The following is an 18,123-nucleotide window of genomic DNA, read 5'->3' as shown; positions in this document are numbered from 1 at the left end:
GATACCATGCAGTTACGGTAAAGAACTCTCCGGAAGGCTAATGCTTCTGTGTCTCGTGGTGGGCCTGAAGTCACTATGAGTCAGTGGGGCTGGCAGTCAGGAAGGAAAGCTGGGTATGAAGCAGGAGAGAGCAAGGACAAGCTGGAACGCATGAAGACAAACCAAAATTTGCATCTAGCTCTCACCACCTCCAAACTCCATAGTGTGGATGACCTAAAAACAAAGCTGGCACCCTTCCTCATGGAATTGCATGTGCAACTGGCCCAGGACTCAGACAAGCTGAAGGAAGAGATCTCATGTGAGCTGGAGGACTGTGGGCTAGCTACTGCCCACACCGACAGAGTGAGCCAGGAGATGAGGCTGGTTGTTGCAGCGGCACCTGTTGCCTGCTACTTCTGAGCTTAGTGACTGCATCACTTCCGCCTTCCAAATCTCATGAAGATATCTCCTGTGGTCATATCTAATGTGTAACCCTATCAGTAAGGGAATTCTAGGAAATTCTGTAGTTCCAGGTTAGCTAGTCATAGTTCAGAACCTCTCCACTGAAGTAGACCTCGGTAGTCATACCCCTTTGCCTAGTTTATGCACAGAAGTCACACTTCTCAGCACCCATTGCAATTGAGTGCAATTGAACACATGGCTACTTCTCACCAATGGATTGTGAGGCCAGCTGACAATGTGCGGTTTCAAAAGCCCCTATATGGCCTTCAGTTCTTTTCCTGCCACATCAATCATGGAGGCCAAGATGGAACCACCCTAAATCTCTGAATCATGGAAGGGAGCTACCTTGGAGAACCTTGAGACCTACAGCAGAATTGGTGAGAAATAAACTTTTATGTGTTAAGCCATTAAAATTTAAGGATTTTTATTTCTTTTTGGTTGTTAAATAAATGTATGCGATAACTGGTTACTGCAACATAACCCAGCCCACCTGACTAACACAGACATATGTATTAGGCATCAGGATGTTACTGGCAGAAGAGATCTGAGTTACCCTGAGTTACCAGCAGCGAACCTGTACAGATCTGCAGCAACCTCAACTCCTGCCTTCTCGGAAGAAATAATTCAACTGAGGGGCATAAAGCAGAAAAAGAGACTGAGGCAAGTTTCAGAGCAGGAGTAAAAAAGCTTTAGAACTGTAAGGAAAGGAAGGAAAGAAAAGAAGGAAAGTATAACTTACAAGAGGGCCAAGTGAATGACTTGAGAAACCAAGTACGTAGCTTGACCTCTTGACTCGGGCCTACTTCCAGGATTTGCCTTACTTCTCCCTACTCCTGAGATCTTATTGGGAAGCTGCTGATCAGTTTCAGGTGTTTTCTGTGCATTGGGAAACTGCCTTTCTCTGGCGCTGGCTGTGACCAATTATTACTCTAGAGAAACAGTTAACAACTGCCTGACCATCACCTGATGGTCGCCCAGTGCTTTTGGTGTGTGTGTCAGGCTGGGGGTCCTCTCCTGCCCTGCTCATACATGACTAGCTACCTACTGTAATGAGAAAATCTCTAACTTCTGGGATTTATCCAAGAAAAATGTAAACTAAGAAAAAGATCTATACAGTTGTACCTTGGTATTTGTGGAGTATTGGTTCTAGGACCTCCCCCGCCTCCCACTCCCCCGTCCCCCGCCCAGATATTGATACTGAATTCCACAGACGTTCAAGTCCCTGATATAAAATGACATAGTATTTGTATATAACCAACAAACCTCCTTCTGTGTACTTTAAATAATCTCTGAGTTACTTATAACACCTAATACAATGTAAAGGGTATATAAGTTACTGTTATGCTGTATTGTTCAGGAGATAATGACAAGAAAAAAGTCTGTACATGTTCAGTACAGATGTAAACATTCATTTCTTTTCCCAAATATTTTTTATCTGCAGTTGATTGAATCCACAGATGCAGGACCTACCAATACAGAGGGCCAACTGTGTATACAAAATACTCATCATATTATTATTTATAATTTAAAAATTGAACACAGTCCAAATGTCCAGCAACTTGGGTGTGTTTAAAAATTTATCATTCAGACATAGGCTGGAATGTTATGAAACCTATGAGAAGTATCTAAATTGAGGCAATACTGGAAAATAGGCAGAATAAATGTTTTAAATGGCTACAAAATTGTATATACACTATTATCTTCATGATACAAAAAAGCCAACTTCTCCAAAAACTTGAACAGAATATATTGCAATGATATTCATTGTAAAATAGCTATAGGATATACATTTTCTTTACTTTCTAAACTTTTTATCATTTTAAAAATTGCTTTTATAGTTTAATAATAACATTTTTTTAAAAGAAATGAAGATCCTAATGACTAAAATCCAGCAAGTATTTCCTAAGAACAAGTTCTTCCAAACTCATTTGCATTTTTATAGGATCACTAGAATTGTAGATTAAGTAAATACCGTAGCCACAGTTTAAATTGATTTCAACAAGACATTTAAGAAAAGTTTCCATGATGTTCCTGTTGACAAGATAGAGAAATTTGTCCTGGATGACAATGGAGCTTACCAATTTGCATGCAAGTGAACAATTTCGCTTAATATGAGACTAGAGTAAAATATCCTTGGCCTGCTGTTAGATCTCTGTCCTTGGCTTTTCCCAACCAACATTTATTTAAATGTCTGGAAGAAAGAAATAGCAAAATTATAAAATGTGGAAATGACATAAAGTTGGAAAGTAGATTTAACATGATTGATGACAGAGTAACAATAATATCAGAAAACTGGAACAATGAACAAAGCTGTTCTGAAGAACTTTAACTGAAAAATGCAAAGTTTAGCTCCAAAAAGCTCAGTTTCATAAATATAGGATAGAACAGATAGCCATTCATGTGAAAAACAAACAAATATTGAGATTTTTGAATAGCCTCTACCTCCATGCCTGTATATTTATTTGTCTCAACAACTATTTATTTAGTACTTGTTATATTTAAGGAATTTTTCAGTGGTCCAGGCAAGACAGGATAATGGTTTTATCTTAAGGAGTAGGCTCTAGGGACAGAAAAAGGAGTTGGTTGCAAAAGTATTCAAAATGATGAGCTTATCCTTGGATATGTGAGTTTTAGTTATTTTAGAGACATCCAGGAAAAAATATTTGTTTGACTGTTGGATATATAGGTTTAGACTATGAAAAAAAGGGCTAGAAATAAAAGATGACAGAGTCATCGGGACATACATGGTAATGAGATCAAAGGAACAAATGAATGCTGAAAGAGAGAGTAGATACTAAGAAGAGAAGTTTGAGGACACAGCCCCAAAGAAAATCTAGCAAGAAATAGTCAATAAGAAAGAAAAACCAGAGAGCTAGTGAGAGAAAAAGAAATGTTGTTTCAGAAGTTAAGAGAAGAGTTTCAAAAAGATGTAGAACTTCCAGGCAAGTGAGCAGGTAGACCATCAGAGCCTGATTAGCTCCTCCTAACTCTATTCACAAACATAGAAAACACAGAAAGGAAACCATACCTCATAGCACAACATAAAAATAAAACATTTTAATCATTCATAAACTAAATAACATAATACCATTACTGAAGCTAAGAAAAATCTGTTAAGGAACTTTTCTAACTATATATTTTACAACACACTAGACATTCCATTCTGAGAATTAGTTCATGGATTGCTGAAAGAAAGAAACTAGGAGAAAACTTTGACTGATTGCCACAATTTGTCACTAATTTCAGGACACGGGCCACACGCAACTGGATAGGTGGCCATCCCATTTATTTATTTTTATTTTTTGTTTTTTTGAGGCAGAGTCTTGCTCTGTCACCCAGGCTGTAGTGCAGTGGCAGGATCTCAGCTCACTGCAACCACTGCCTCCCGGGCTCAAACAGTTCTCCTGCCTCAGCCTCCTGAGTAGTTGGGATTCCAAGTGTGTGCCACCACGCCTGGCTAATTTTTGCATTTTTAGTAGAGATGGGATTTCACCATGTTGGCCAGGCTGGTCTCAAACTCCTGACCTCGTGATCCCCCCGCCTTGGCCTCCCAAAGTGCTGAGATTACAGGCATGAGCCACCATTGCCCGGCCAGCCATCCCTTTTAACGTGAGAACTATTTCTGAGTTCTTCAGTTCCAGTGTCAACTTCCCCTTTCTCCCTTGCATTCCCATCAGATCTTCTCATTCCACCTCTAAAGATAAACTTCCTGTACATGACACTACAGGAAGTAGAACAGGTTAGTAGAGAAGCTAGGTGCAGCTTGGCATATTTAATCAATGAAGGAAAGTGTTAGGAGCCTGGGTAAGATTTCTGGAACTAGTACTTGCTGGGCACTGTGGGTCTGTGTATATATATTAATGGAAAATAATGCACTGCCTCTGACTCTAAGAGAAGCTAGAATCAGTGTGGGTTGATGCACTTTGGCTCTGTAAGGATTGCTTATTGGGCACTGCAATTTGGGATGCCAGCCATGCATATCAACCTGCCTCAAGTAAGAAGAGCAAAGAGGAACTCTGCATTCTTCTTCCTTCAGCATTGCTGATTGAGAGCACCCAGAAAGGTGGTGCAGAATTGCTTCAGTGTAGCGGGAGATGCACTAGAGAAGATAGCCTGGCCAGACTTTCAAGTCAACCTTCACACAGTAGGGATGCCACTGAATATCGAACTAAAGGAAGTGGTGGCAGAAAAGCCTTCTCTGCATCTCAATTTTTAAATACCCCTCTAAATTCGATTACAGGAAAACCTACAAATAGTATGACAGAAGATTTTAAATGAGAAGCACATTACTATCGTCAGTTCAAACTCACCTCTATAGGCTCCAATGTTCTGGCTTCAAGATACACAGCAGATGGCCATTTGCCTGTGCTACTCAACAATTTTAACATACTTCTACCGCTTCGACACATGTATTGTAGTGTGTCCCTTTCTTGGCTTAACGCAGCAGGGCTGCGTGTAGGCATGCACACAGATAAACACAAGTAACAAATGCACTATATTACAAAGTGTTGAGACTGATTTTGTTTGCACCCTTCACAAGCTCATTATTCTTTACCCCCTGGGCTGGCTCAGTGAATGAACTATGAAGGCAGCCAACTCACACAGCATGATGGTCGATTCTGGGAGGGCCATGCCCCTCCCCACTTGGCCAGACTCCACTGTCTCCTATCTAATTTGAACTGTCCATTATTCATTAGTCACTTTTTAAAATTCAATGTAATTGTGGAAGAATTGGGGATACAGTGGATAAATGGCTTTAGAAGACACTCTATTGAAAAAGCACTATTGGGAGGAGAACGATGACTGTGATATTCTGTCACTTTTCCATTAGATCATATTGGCTAATAGTCGATGATGTACCCCTAAATTAGGTAATTTATTGAGTGCCAACTCTGTGCCTATATGTTCTAGGGGAGAGTGGCAGGCAGGGAGTGAATCAAAAAGATATGGCATGTCTTAAAATGACATGCTACTGAGAGGTACAGGTGCACCGACAATTTTGAAGCCAGGTGGCAGGTGAGATAAAAGAGGTAGACTGTGGGGCCCAGAGGAAGGAGTTTGGAGGAGAGGAGAGAGAGGCTTATCAATGGAGAATTCATATTCTTATAAAACTAGTAACAGCTAACATTTCCTGTATGCGTCCTCAGGGTCAGGTCCTCTTTTAAAGACTGCACATGTTTGAACTCATTTAATGCTCATACGACCCCATGAAATAAGTATATAACTATCTCTAGTTTAAAGATGAGGAAACTGAGGCATGGGGTGGTTGAGCAATTTGCCAAAAGTTTCACAACAGGTAAGTGGGGATGAGAATAGAGGCAGTCTCATTCCAGAATCCATCCTCTTTGCCTACATTCTGTTTCCTAAAGACAAATAGAAGAAGCAGAATGAATAAGGTTCAAGGAGGAATGGGACTGTAGCTATTATGACTGCATGTTCTTGGCCCCCCACACCAAATTCATATGCTGAAATCCTAACCTGCAGTATGATGGTAGTAGGAAATGGGTCCTTTGAGGAGTAATTAGGTAGAGGCCTCATGTGTGGAATGAGTGTCTTTACCAAAGGACCCCACAGAGCTCTCTCTCTTTCCATCCTGTGACGACACAGTGAGAAGTCATCAATCTGCAACCCAGAAGAGGACCTTCACCAGGAACCGTATCAGCTCACACTATGATCTTGGACTTCCCAGCCTCCAGAACTGTGAGATATAAATTTCTGTTGCTTAAGCCACCCAGTCTACAGTATTCTGTTATGGCAGACCCAATCACTAAGACCACCGCAGTGCTGTTTAATATTTAAAGGATGGTAAAAGCAGGAGGAAAGCTAGGCAGCTCTTGGAACAGGATCATGCAGGATAAACACCTGAAAGAAGGGAAGTAATGAAGCCAAGCTCTGCCTCTTCCTACCTTTATTAACAAACATCCATCAGACCCAGGACCATTCCAGGCACTGAGCGAGGCACTGGGGATACAAAGATAAATAAAACAAGCATTGTTTTGGGGGAGCTCACATTTCAAGGATGTGACAAGCCAAAAATAGATTTTAATACAATGTGGTAAATCTATGGGCAGGTTATAGAAGGCGCTGTGGGTGCTCAAAAGAAGAAGTTGCTATGTCCAAAGTGTTGAGAGAGCTTGTGAAGAACTGAATGGGAATTTAGAAGTGGCCAAGGAAAGGGCTCAGGGAGAGGGACCTGAAGTCATAGGAAGCGTGAAATCAGAGAGGAGAGAAAGAAACAGGCTTAATGGAACAGCCAGTCAAAAGGGCCTTTGTGTCATGGAGAGGTAGCTGTGAAATTGTTCTAGATTATTATCCCGAGGAATAATGCGGGAAGCCCCAGAGCTTTTATACAGGAAGCAGAACACAATCATATTTAGTTTTAGGGGTATGACTGAAGGAAGAAGGAAGGAAGGGGTGTATTAGGGTTCTCTAGAGGGACAGAATGAATAGGATATATATACACACATATATATGTGTATATATGTATATGTATATATATGTATGTATGTATATAAAGGAGAGTTTATTAAGTATTAAATCACAGGATCACAAGGTCTCACAATAGGCCGTCTGCAAGCTGAGGAGCAAGGAAAGCCAGTTTGAGTCCCAAAACTGAAGAACTTGGAGTCCAATGTTCGAGGGCAGGAGGGATAGAGCATGGGAGAAAGATGTAGGCCAATCTAGCCTTTTCACATTTTTCTGTCTGCTTTATATTCTAACGAGGCTGGCAGCTGATTAGATTGTACCCACCGACATTAAGGGTGGGTCTTCCTTTCCCAGCCCACTGACTCAAATGTTAATCTCCTTTGGCAACACCCTCCAAGACACACCCAAGATCAATACTTTGCATCCTTCAATCCAGTCAAGTTGACGCTCAGTATTAACCATCACAGATGGGTTTGAGAGGAAGAAGCCATTAACAAGAAGTTCTGCTCGATTGAAGGTTGTTGCAAAGACCCACCCAAGAGAACAGAAGGTCTGTCCCAGAGCAGTGGTTGTCTGATGAATGAAAGTAAACAGACCCAAGAGACATGAATGAGGTAGAGGATTTTAGATCAATAATCAGTCAGGAAGGGAGAGGTTTTCAGGATTAGCTGAAAGTTCTAATTTGGGAGACAGAGTAAATGTCATTAGCAGGGAGAGAAAATTCTAAAGAGTGGTTATGTTAGTGACCGGTTGAGCTTGAGGAATCTACAAGGCATCCAGATGAATATTATAGTACTCTGTAATTGCCGTGGCAAAATAATATCATCATTTTGATTTCCTAACACCTTATTTGGAATGCCAGACAGCTTCACTGAAAAGATATGACGCATAGTGGATACAAGGTAATTGAATCAGTTCCTTGGATATTCTAGATAGAGAAGCAATGATCACAAAGTACTTTAAGTTCAGTTAAGAACCAAGGTTTGTGTTGAGTTTTATAGTACTATGACATATGTTGTTTCTTTTAATCCCTCCAGCAGTCCTAAAGGCAGGCAATATTTAATATCTTTCCATTTTTATAGATGAGGGATCTGAGTCCAAATCAGTTGTCTTAGTTACCACATAATGAGTAGCAGAGCTCCCGCATGACTACCTCCTTCCTCCTTTGCCTCTAGAGAGAAATCATCCTCCTAAGACTGCAAACCCACTGAGGGCAGGAGGGTGATCCTGTGACCTGACGCCAGGCACAGTGCCTAGTGTATGGTAGCACGGTATCATCTGTTTGCGGAATGAATGAATGGATGCCGCACATCTAACATTCTAGAATTGTTTACCTTATCAAATAACATGACTACATCCTGAGTAAATATCTCCATGGAGATGAAAAATTAAAGACACTAGCCAGGCAGTTTCTACTTGATGTGAAATAGCTGGAAGAGTGAGTAGATTCTATTAGTAAAAATAACAAGTATGGAGAATTAACATTTTAAAAATGAATATATAAAAAGATATTTCCATGTAATATAATTAATTTCCCAAACTACTAGCAGGAAGACCCTTTCCTGTATCTCACCTGAACAAGCGTTTTTGTTGCTTGATTTCCAAGGGTGTGTCTACACATCGACTCTCATCACCTTCTCTGTCTGCCTCTCTCTATTTTATTGCATGACATTTTCATTGAGCTATTGAAATTGGATGTGTCAGACACATTAAAAGCAATGGCAGCTGTGGCAACTTAGTTGATATATTTTAAAATAAACCAAGAGGGCCATGCAGATGTCAGGGGAATAAATTTCTCTGTTTAGCAACAAGTGATTTATTTAACCACTGTAGACAGGGTCCAAGGGAATGCCAAGCTGCATACATTTTGGTTGGGAAAAGCTGAGCTATTTTCTCAGAAATCTCTCCTGTGGGATCAAAATAAGAGTGGGAGAAGTTTATGAGAAGATTAATTAAATTCTTGATTTGGGAATGACCCTGAAGAATGAGTTTTATTTCCCATGTGCTTCAAAATTGACCTCTTAGTGTTTCTGCAGGTGAGACATGTTCTGGAAGCATCAGGTATTGGCAATAACCCTGACTTCATGGGTGTCACTCAAACTGCAGAAGCAGCATTTCTCTGTAGCTTGCCTTTGAGGGAAAAGTGTGATGTTTCCAAGAGTGTGATAAAATAAATAAATAAATAAGGCCGGAGGCTGGGAATTTCACTCTTTCTTCCTCTCGCCATTCAACCTTGGCCGGGGACTGCTAGATACGAAGTAATCAATAAATGTGAATTGATTGGAATCTAAAGTTGCAGACGTGCAGCACAGCAGTGAAAGCACAGGATCTGGAAACAGAAGGTCCAGATTTGCATCCTGGTTCTGTCGCTTAATGACCATGTGCCCATGAGCCAGTTTCTGACCTTTTTTGCTTCATTTTTCTCATCCACAGATGAAGATAGGAACCGTACTCACCACATACAGTGGATGTGAAGTTAAGTAAGTTACTGCAATCACAGAAGGGGTTCCACCTGCAGTGCTGACTTCACCTATCCACATCATCAGTTCTCCTGTCTATTGGTTCATTCCCCCAGCATACATATGTTGTACTCACTCCTTTTAAAAAGAATCTGTGATCCTACATCCTCCTTCAGTTGTGACCTTATTCCCTTTCTCCCATTTACATCAAAACTCCTGGAAAATAGAGAGTAGAAAGATGGTTACCAGAGGCTGGGAAGGGTAGTTGGGGATTGGAGGAAGGTGGGGATGGTTAATGGGTATGAGAAAAAAAATAGAAAAGAAAATGAATAAGACCTACTATTTGATAGCACAATAGGGTGACTATAGTCAATGGTAACTTAATTATATATTTTAAAATAACAGAGAATGTAATTGGATTGTTTGTAACTCAAAGGATAAATGCTTGAGAAGATGGACACCTCATTCTTCATGATGTGCTTATTTCACATTGCATATCTGTATCAAGACATCTCATATACCCCATAAATATATACACCTACTATGTACTACACAATTTTTTAAACATAATTAAAAATTAAAAATACATAAATAATTTTTTTTTTTGAGACACAGTCTAGCTCTGTCACCCAGGCTACAGTGTAGTGGCATGATCTCGGCTCTCTGTAACCTCCACTTCCCAGGTTTAGGCGATTCTCCTGCCTCAGCCTCCTGAGTTGCTGGGATTATAGGCACCTGCCACCACACCCAGCTAATTTTTGTATTATTAGTAGAGATGGGGTTTCACCATGTTGGCCAGGCTGCTCTTGAACTCCTGACCTCATGTGATCCCCCACTTCCACTTCCCAAAGTGCTGGGGTTACAGGTGTGACCCACTGCACCTGGCCCGATAAATTGAATTTTAGAAACAATAAAAGAAATTCCTGGAAAGAATTGTGCGTTTGCTCTTTGATCCACTCAGACTTTTACCTCCAGTGTTCAAATGAAACTGTTCATCCAAATCACCTGTGCCCTTCATCTTGCCTAATCTAAAGGTTCATTCTTACGTCTCATGAGACTCAATGTTTCAGCAGCATTGACCCATTCCTGACTCCCTCCATCATTCTTAAAACACGACTCTTTCCTTTCCTGGTTTTTTTCTCACTCCACTATTTGCTCATTCGCAGTCTCCTTTGCAGGCACCTTCTCACTGTAGTGCCCCTGGATCCAGTCTCTGAAACTCTTCTATTATTTTTCTACACTCCTAAGATCGTTTCATCCAGTTTCATGCAGGATATAGAGATTTAGATACATGGCAATGACTCCCAGATCAGTGCCTCTACCTCCAGCTTTCTCTTCATTTTTCATATCTCTACTTACATGAATAATAGGCCTCTCAACCTTCAGACAGTTCAGTCCTCGTTATTCACAAATTCCATATTTACAAATTTTCTTATTCACTAAAATCTATTTGTGACCCCTAGATCAGTACTCATGGCAATTTCATAGTCATTGCAGTCACGTGCAGGCCTATAAAAATTTAGAGTCACCCGACATGTACATTCCAGCTGAGATGAGACAAGACATTCTACCTTCTTGTTCTAACCCTCACGATGTAAACAAGCATCCTTTTCATGATCTATTTAATGCCACTCTTTTACACTTTTGTGCTTTTTGTTAGTGACCTTGTTTTTTAAAATGGCACCCAAGTCTTCCTTTGAAATTGCCCCACTTCCTACACCTTCATTATGTCAAGCCTAGTCCCAACCACGATTGCCTTGATTGTGGCAGTTACATCCTAGTTGGTTACCCTCCTCTCATCTGTAACCATGCCCACTGCTAGCACACATAAGGCAGATCATGTCCCTCCTTTGCTGAGAACCCTTCAAAGATGAGAGTCTTATTTGAAGCCACACTGTCATCTTTGCTCTGATCTATCATGGCATGCTCTCACCTCAAGGCCTTGCATTTGCTCTTTTCTCTATTTCACGTTTTCTTTTCTTTCTTTTTTTTTTTTTTTTTTTTGGAGACAGAGTCTCACTGTGTTTCGTAGGCTGGAGTGCAGTGGCGCGATCTCGGCTCACTGTAACCTCCGCCTCTGGGGTTCCAGCAATTCGCCTGCCTCAGCTTCCCAAGTACCTGGGATTACGGGCGCATGCCACTACACTCAGCTTGTTTTTGTATTTTTAGTAGAAACAGGGTTTCTCCATGTTGACCAGGCTAATCTCCAACTCTTGACCTCAGATGATCCGCCTGCTTTGGCCTCCCAAAGTGCTGGGATTACAGGCGTGAGCCATCGTGCCCAGCACTTCTTTCCTCTGTTTCAAACATTTGTCCTGCAAGGATGCAAGTGGCTCACTCTTCCCTGCCTTTTTGTCTCTGCTCAAACATCAGTTTATCAGAAAAAAACTCCCCTAGTTACTCTATATAGAACTGCACTTCCTTTCGTCTCTATCCTCTTACTCAGCCTTACTTTTCTTCATATCGATTATCACCCTGTATATTAAAACTCTGCTTATTGATTACTCTCAAAAGAATGTAAACTTCTTGAGGGCAAAGACTTGATCTATTTTGTTCACTGCTGTTTTCCCAGTGCCTGAAACATTACCAAACACAAAGTAGGTGCTCAATAAAATTTATTTTGATGAGGATTCATACTTTGGTTTCTTCTGTGTGAAATGGAGATAATATGACTCTCTTTCACACTGGGGCTTATCTGTTACAATATTAGATTGTACTTCAGACTGCCTGCCAGGCCCTTGGGCCATCTCCAATAAGTCAGCTCAGGGAAGGCTAGTGTCCACTATTGACCTAAGCAAGCCAATGACAGCCTACACCTGAAGCAGAGACCAGGAATGTTGAGATTATCTACTGCCCCTTGGCTTTGGTAAGAGGCATCAAAACTGGCTGTGTTGTTTTAGAAAATATCACCTTGAAAGCTCCATGATGATGTACCAATTTGCTCTGATTGTCTCATAAAGCACCATTTTCCTTCCCCATATATTATGGAGGAGATGGCTCTCTTCTCAAAGGGATCTGTGCCATTTTAAAACTTTTCTTCCCATGCAGGATGAGCCACTGGCTGAAATGGTTAGATCACCATCCATCCAGCCATGCTATTGTAACACAGGACACTCATGTAGGATTGAGGCCTGGAAAGTTAAATGCATGATTCCCAGGTGTTAGGGCTCCTTACCAAGAATGTTTGCTTAACTTTGAAAGGAAAGTTTCCCTGGGAACATACATCCTGGTGAACAGGATCAGGTGTTACTTAATAGATATTATGCAAATACAGAGTAAACGTTGGGCTTACCTAGGGGAGTTGGCTGCCGAGGCAATTTCATTCTTCAGCCTTGGCCAGCAACCCAGAATTTTAGGGAAGAGTCAAGGCTGGAAGCCACGTGCAATGAGGATCTAGGAAACCACCCACAGAGTCATCCTTCTTCCAGACTCAGCCTCCTCAGACAAAAAATCCCACTCTGTTCCCAGGCCGGAGAGCCTCCGGGATTTGAATTGCTCAAGCCTGGGCTCACAGACGTGTCACTGTATTCATTTGCTCCACAGGTAGGTGTGTAGTTTGGCCCCATATGCAACCAAGTTAACAGAAACTCGGGAAATTTCAAAATTGATTTTTATGGCAAAAAGAACACATGACCGTTGTGATAGAAAACATTGGAACATACAGGCAAGCACCATAAATTTTAAAAAGAGCTCATAATCCCCAACCGCATAGATTAAACATCATTAATAATTTCTTGTCTCACGTTCCAGACTTTTGTCTATCCACGTGGGAGTACATACAGTGTAAAACAAATTGGATTACTCTAACAATGTTGTTTTATGGTCCTTCTCTATATACTATCCTACGGTAGACATTTTCCCAGGTCATTGATTATTCTGTTCTAGTGAGTTTTTAATGGCCATACAACATTCCAACATAAAAATGTACCATAGTTTGTTGAACAATGCTTTACAGTTGAACATTTAGATAATTTTCAGGTTTTCGTTATTAAAGATAACACTATGATGAGCATGATTGAACATACATATTTGTGTACGCCTCTGATTCCTGTCTAAGAATAAATTCATTCAAATGAAATCATGCAACCAAAACATATGAGTATTTTCAAGGCTTCAAAAACGTTTTGCTAATTTATACTCCTACACTTGCAGCATGAAACAGGCCCTTTCCCAAAGGTGACTTTTAGGTAAGGCTGCTTTGGTGGCCCAAACTAGGGTCCCCCTGCCTCTGATGAAGCTAAACTGTGCCGCTGGAAGCTGCCCCAGGGCAGCTGTGTGCAGAAGGCTGTTTTTGCCCTTTGGGGCCTTCCGGCTGCACTTTCTCATCTCTACAGCCGGGCCAGCTGAAGCATGTGGAGGTCAGGTGATGTGTGTGGGGTCATGCAGCCAGCGGTGACTCAGCCAAACCCACTCCAGCTCCTGAACCTTGCTCAGATCACAAGGCTGAGAGCACTTGCTTTCCCTGCGGCCCACAATTTCCAAATAATTAAAAGAGGCTCCTTGCGCTTGAGTTTGTAGATATTAAGTTTTTGGAATGAGTGGTTCAGCCCCATGACCTTGTTAATTGGTGACACTAAATGCTGTATAATCCTGCCTTCCTTTTTCTTTCTGGAAACAATCAGAATAATTTGTTGAGCTTCCCTGCACTGTATAATTTGCAATGAAGCTTTGTGATGAGTCTGTTCAGGTGCCCATCTGAGAGTCAGATTCAAAGACATAACTGCTGAGCTGAATCAAAACAACAATTCTGGTACATCTGATTCATTATGACTCATGCATCAAACTCAAGCTGCCTATTAAGGTACTAGAACACTCTCACCAACATAAGAAAACCCCTGATGACAAAGATTGGCCAACTCTTGGGAATGATTGTCTCCTTCATCCATAATTCAGTAAGCCAAATTAAATTCAGGTGACCCATAGTCAAGTCAACCTAACAAGACTGTCTCTTCTCAGTGGCTGGGCCAGCATGGGGGATGACTACAGCTATTCCACAGGGAGTCTTTGCTTCCAGTGGTTTACTATCACTGTATTACTCTCTGGAATGGAGCCTGTGAGCTCAAGGTCCTCTGTGGACATCATACTTTGTTCTGATACTTAGCCATACACAGTGGGAGTTGAATCCCAGATGTCCTCTTATGGCCCAGCACCATTTTCACAGGGTTAAGAGAAAATGGAAGAGCATCAACCCCAGCTGGGAAATGACTCTTGACTCTTTCCCCAGGAGAGTATATCAGTTACATCCTCTGGGCATTCAGAGATGAGCCTAATATGTAAAAATTAAACAAAGTAAACAGGCCAAAAAGACACCTACTTGTAGTATAGCTGCTGTGTTATTTATCTGCTAATATAAATGCACAGTCACATAACCTAGCTGATTCTAAACTGCGCAGGTGAGTGTTTGCAGAACTGGGGGCTGGGAAATTTTCTCAGTACCTATTTGCATGAGACTGTGTTTCAGGAAGGCTTTTGGTTGTTAGCTGAAGGATGATGATGGAATTTAATGAGAAGTCCTTGGGACAGAGACTGAAATGGTGGGATGGCCTGGTACTTGGTTCCTATCAGGACATTGGGGGTGATTTGAGCTCAGAGGAATAAGGGATGACAGCCATGTCCTGGGCTTCGGCACTGCTCTAACGTTCTGAAGGTCAGCAGATTTGAGAGCCTTGCAGGGGAGCTGTTGGCATGGATGCTGGCGATGCTCATGACAGGTTCTGCCAGTCATGGCAGGACTGAGGCTCCTTCAGAAGGTGTTGTGAGTAGAGGATGCTGAGGAGGGAGAGGGGGAGAAAGAGAAAGAATAAGGCAAACACCACATGTGATTATATCTAATAGTCTGACTTATGAGTTCCTGTGGGAGAACTTTGGGGAAGACCAGAAATGCTTGGGGAGACCTTGCAGGAGTCTACAGGGCAGGTTAGGCTAGGGCAGGAAACCCTGTTGTAAATGCTGATGCATCCATCACACCAAGGGCGCCCCCCCCCCCGCCCCCGGTTTTTGCACATCAGTCTTTTATTTCTTGGCATTTAGGTAATGGCTGGATTTTTTTGTTGTTGTTGTTTTTGAGACAGGGTCTCATTCTGTTGCCCAGGATGGAGTACAGTGATGTGATCTCAGCTCACTGAAGTCTTGACCTCCCAGGTTCAAGTGATTCTCACACCTCAGCCACCCAAGTAGCTGGGACTGTAGGTACACCACTGCCCCCACCAAAGTTTTGTATTTTCAGTAGAGATGGGGTTTCATTATGTGCTCCAGGCTGGTCTCAAACTCGTGACCTCAAGCAATCCACCAACCTCAGCCTCCCAGAGTGTTGAGATTACAGGCAAGAGCCACTACCCAGCCAATTTCTGTTTTTTTTATTACTGAAAATAACAATGAGGAGGGGGCAAGATGGCTGAATAGGAGCAACTCCTGTGTGCAGCTCTCATCTAGACCAACGCAGAGGATGGGTGGTTTCTGCATTTACAGCTGAGGTACCCGGTTCATCTCACTGGGACTGAGTAGACAGTGGGTGCAGCCCACAGAGGGCAAGCCAAAGCAGGGTGGCGCATTGCCTCACCTGGGAAACACAAAGGGTCGGGGAACTCCCTCCCCTACCTAAGGGAAGCTGTGAGGAACTGTGCACTCTGGCCGAGATACTTCGCTTTTCCCATGGTCTTCCCAACCCACAGGCCAGGAGATTCCCTTTAGTGCCTTTGCCACCAGGGCCCTGGATTTCAAGCACAAAACTGGGTGGTCATTTGGACAGACACTGAGCTAGCTGCAGCAGTTTTTGTTTTGTTTTGTTTTGTTTTGTTTTGTTTTGTTTTGTTTTGTTTTGGTACCTCAGTGGTGCTTGGGAGCCCAGTGAGAGAACCATTCACTCCCATGGAAAGAGAGCTGAAGCCAGGGAGTCAAGTGGTCTTGCTCAGTAAGTACCACCACCATGGAGCCCAGCAAGCTAAGATCCACCAGCTTGAAATTCTCGCTGCCAGCACGGCAATCTGAAGTCAGCTTGGGATGCTCAAGCTTGGTTGGGGGAGGGATGTCCACCATTACTGAGGCTTGAGTAGCTGGTTTTCCCCTCACAGTGTAAAGATAGCTGCCAGAAAGTTTGGACTGGGTGGAGCCTATCACAGCATGGCAAAGCTGCTGTAGCCAGACTACCTCTCTAGATTCCTCCTCTCTGGGCAGGGCATCTCTAAAAGAAAGGCAGCAGCCCCAGTCAGGGGATTATAGATAAAACTCCCTTCTTCCTGGGACAGAGCACCTGGGGAAAGGAGTGGCTGTGGGCACAGCTTCAGTAGACTTAAATGTTCCTGCCTGCCAGCTCTGAAGACAGAAGCAGATCTCCCAGCACAGCCTTCAAGCTCTGCTAAGGGACAGACTGCCTCCTCAAATGGGTCCCTGACTCCCATGCCTCCTAACTAAGAGACACCTAACCACAGGGGTCGACAGACACCTCATACAGGAGAGCCCCGGCTGTCATCTGTAGGGCACCCCTCTGGGATAAAGCTTCCAGAGGAAGGAACAGGCAGCAATCTCTGCTGTTCTGCAGCCTCCACTGGTGATACCCAGGCAAAGAGGGTCTGGACTGGATCTTCAGCAAACTCCAGCAGACCTGCAGAAGAGTGGCCTGACTGTTAGAAGGAAAAATAACAAACAGAAAGCAATAGCATTAACATAAACAAAAAGGATGCCCACACAAAAACCCCATCCAAAGGTCATCAGCATCAAAGATCAAAGGTAGATAAATTCAGGAAGATGAGGAAAAACCAGCACAAAAATGTTAAAAATTTCAAAAACCAGAAGGCCTCTTCTCCTTCAAAGGATCACCGCTCCTTACCAGCAAGGGAACAAAACTGGATGGGGAATGACTTTGACAAATTGGCAGAAGTAGGCTTCAGAAGGTGGGTAATAACAGACTCCTCCAAGCTACAGGAGCAAGGTTCTAAGGAAGCTAAGACCAATGATGAAAGGTTACAGGAAGTGCTAACTAGAATAAGCCGTTTAGAGAAGAACATAAACGACATGATGGAGCTGAAAAACACAGCATGAAAACTTCGTGAAGTACACAAAAGTATCAATAGCCGAATCAATCAAGCAGAAGAAAGGATATCAGAGATTGAAGATCAACTTAATGAAATAAAGTGTGAAGACAAGATTAGAGAAAAAAGAATGAAAGGGAATGAACAAAGCCTCCAAGAAATATGGGACTATGTGAAAAGACGAAACCTACAATTTATTGGTGTACCTGAAAGTGATGGAGAGAATGGAACCAAGTTGGAAAACACACTTCAGGATATTATCCAGGAGACCTTCCCCAACCTAGCAAGACAGGCCAAAATCCAAATTCAGGAAATATAGAGAACACCACTAAGATACTCCTGGAGAAGAGCAATCCCAAGACACATAATCATCAGATTCACCAAGGTAGAAATGAAGGAAAAAATGTTAAAGACAGCCAAAGAGAAAGGTCAGATTACCTACAAAGTGAAGCCCATCAGACTACCAGTAGATCTCTCTGCAGAAACCTTACAAGCCAGAAGAGAGTGGGGGCCAATATTCAACATTCTGAAAGAAAAGAATTTTCAACCCAGAACTTCGTATCCAGCCAAACTAAGCTTCATGAGTGAAGGAGAAATAAAATCCTTTTCAGACAAGCAGATGCTGGGGGATTTTGTCACCACCAGGCCTGCCTTACAAGAGCTCCTGAAGGAAGCACTAAATATAAAAAGGAAAAACTGATACCAACCACTGCAAAAACATACCAAAATATAAAGACCAATGACACTATGAAGAAACTGCATTGGCGGAC

Source organism: Chlorocebus sabaeus, chromosome 11 (genome assembly GCF_047675955.1).
Source record: "Chlorocebus sabaeus isolate Y175 chromosome 11, mChlSab1.0.hap1, whole genome shotgun sequence".
In the NCBI taxonomy this organism is placed as follows: Eukaryota; Metazoa; Chordata; class Mammalia; order Primates; family Cercopithecidae; genus Chlorocebus; species Chlorocebus sabaeus.
The sequence above is the reverse complement of the archived record's forward strand: the minus strand, read 5'-3'. Positions refer to the sequence as shown.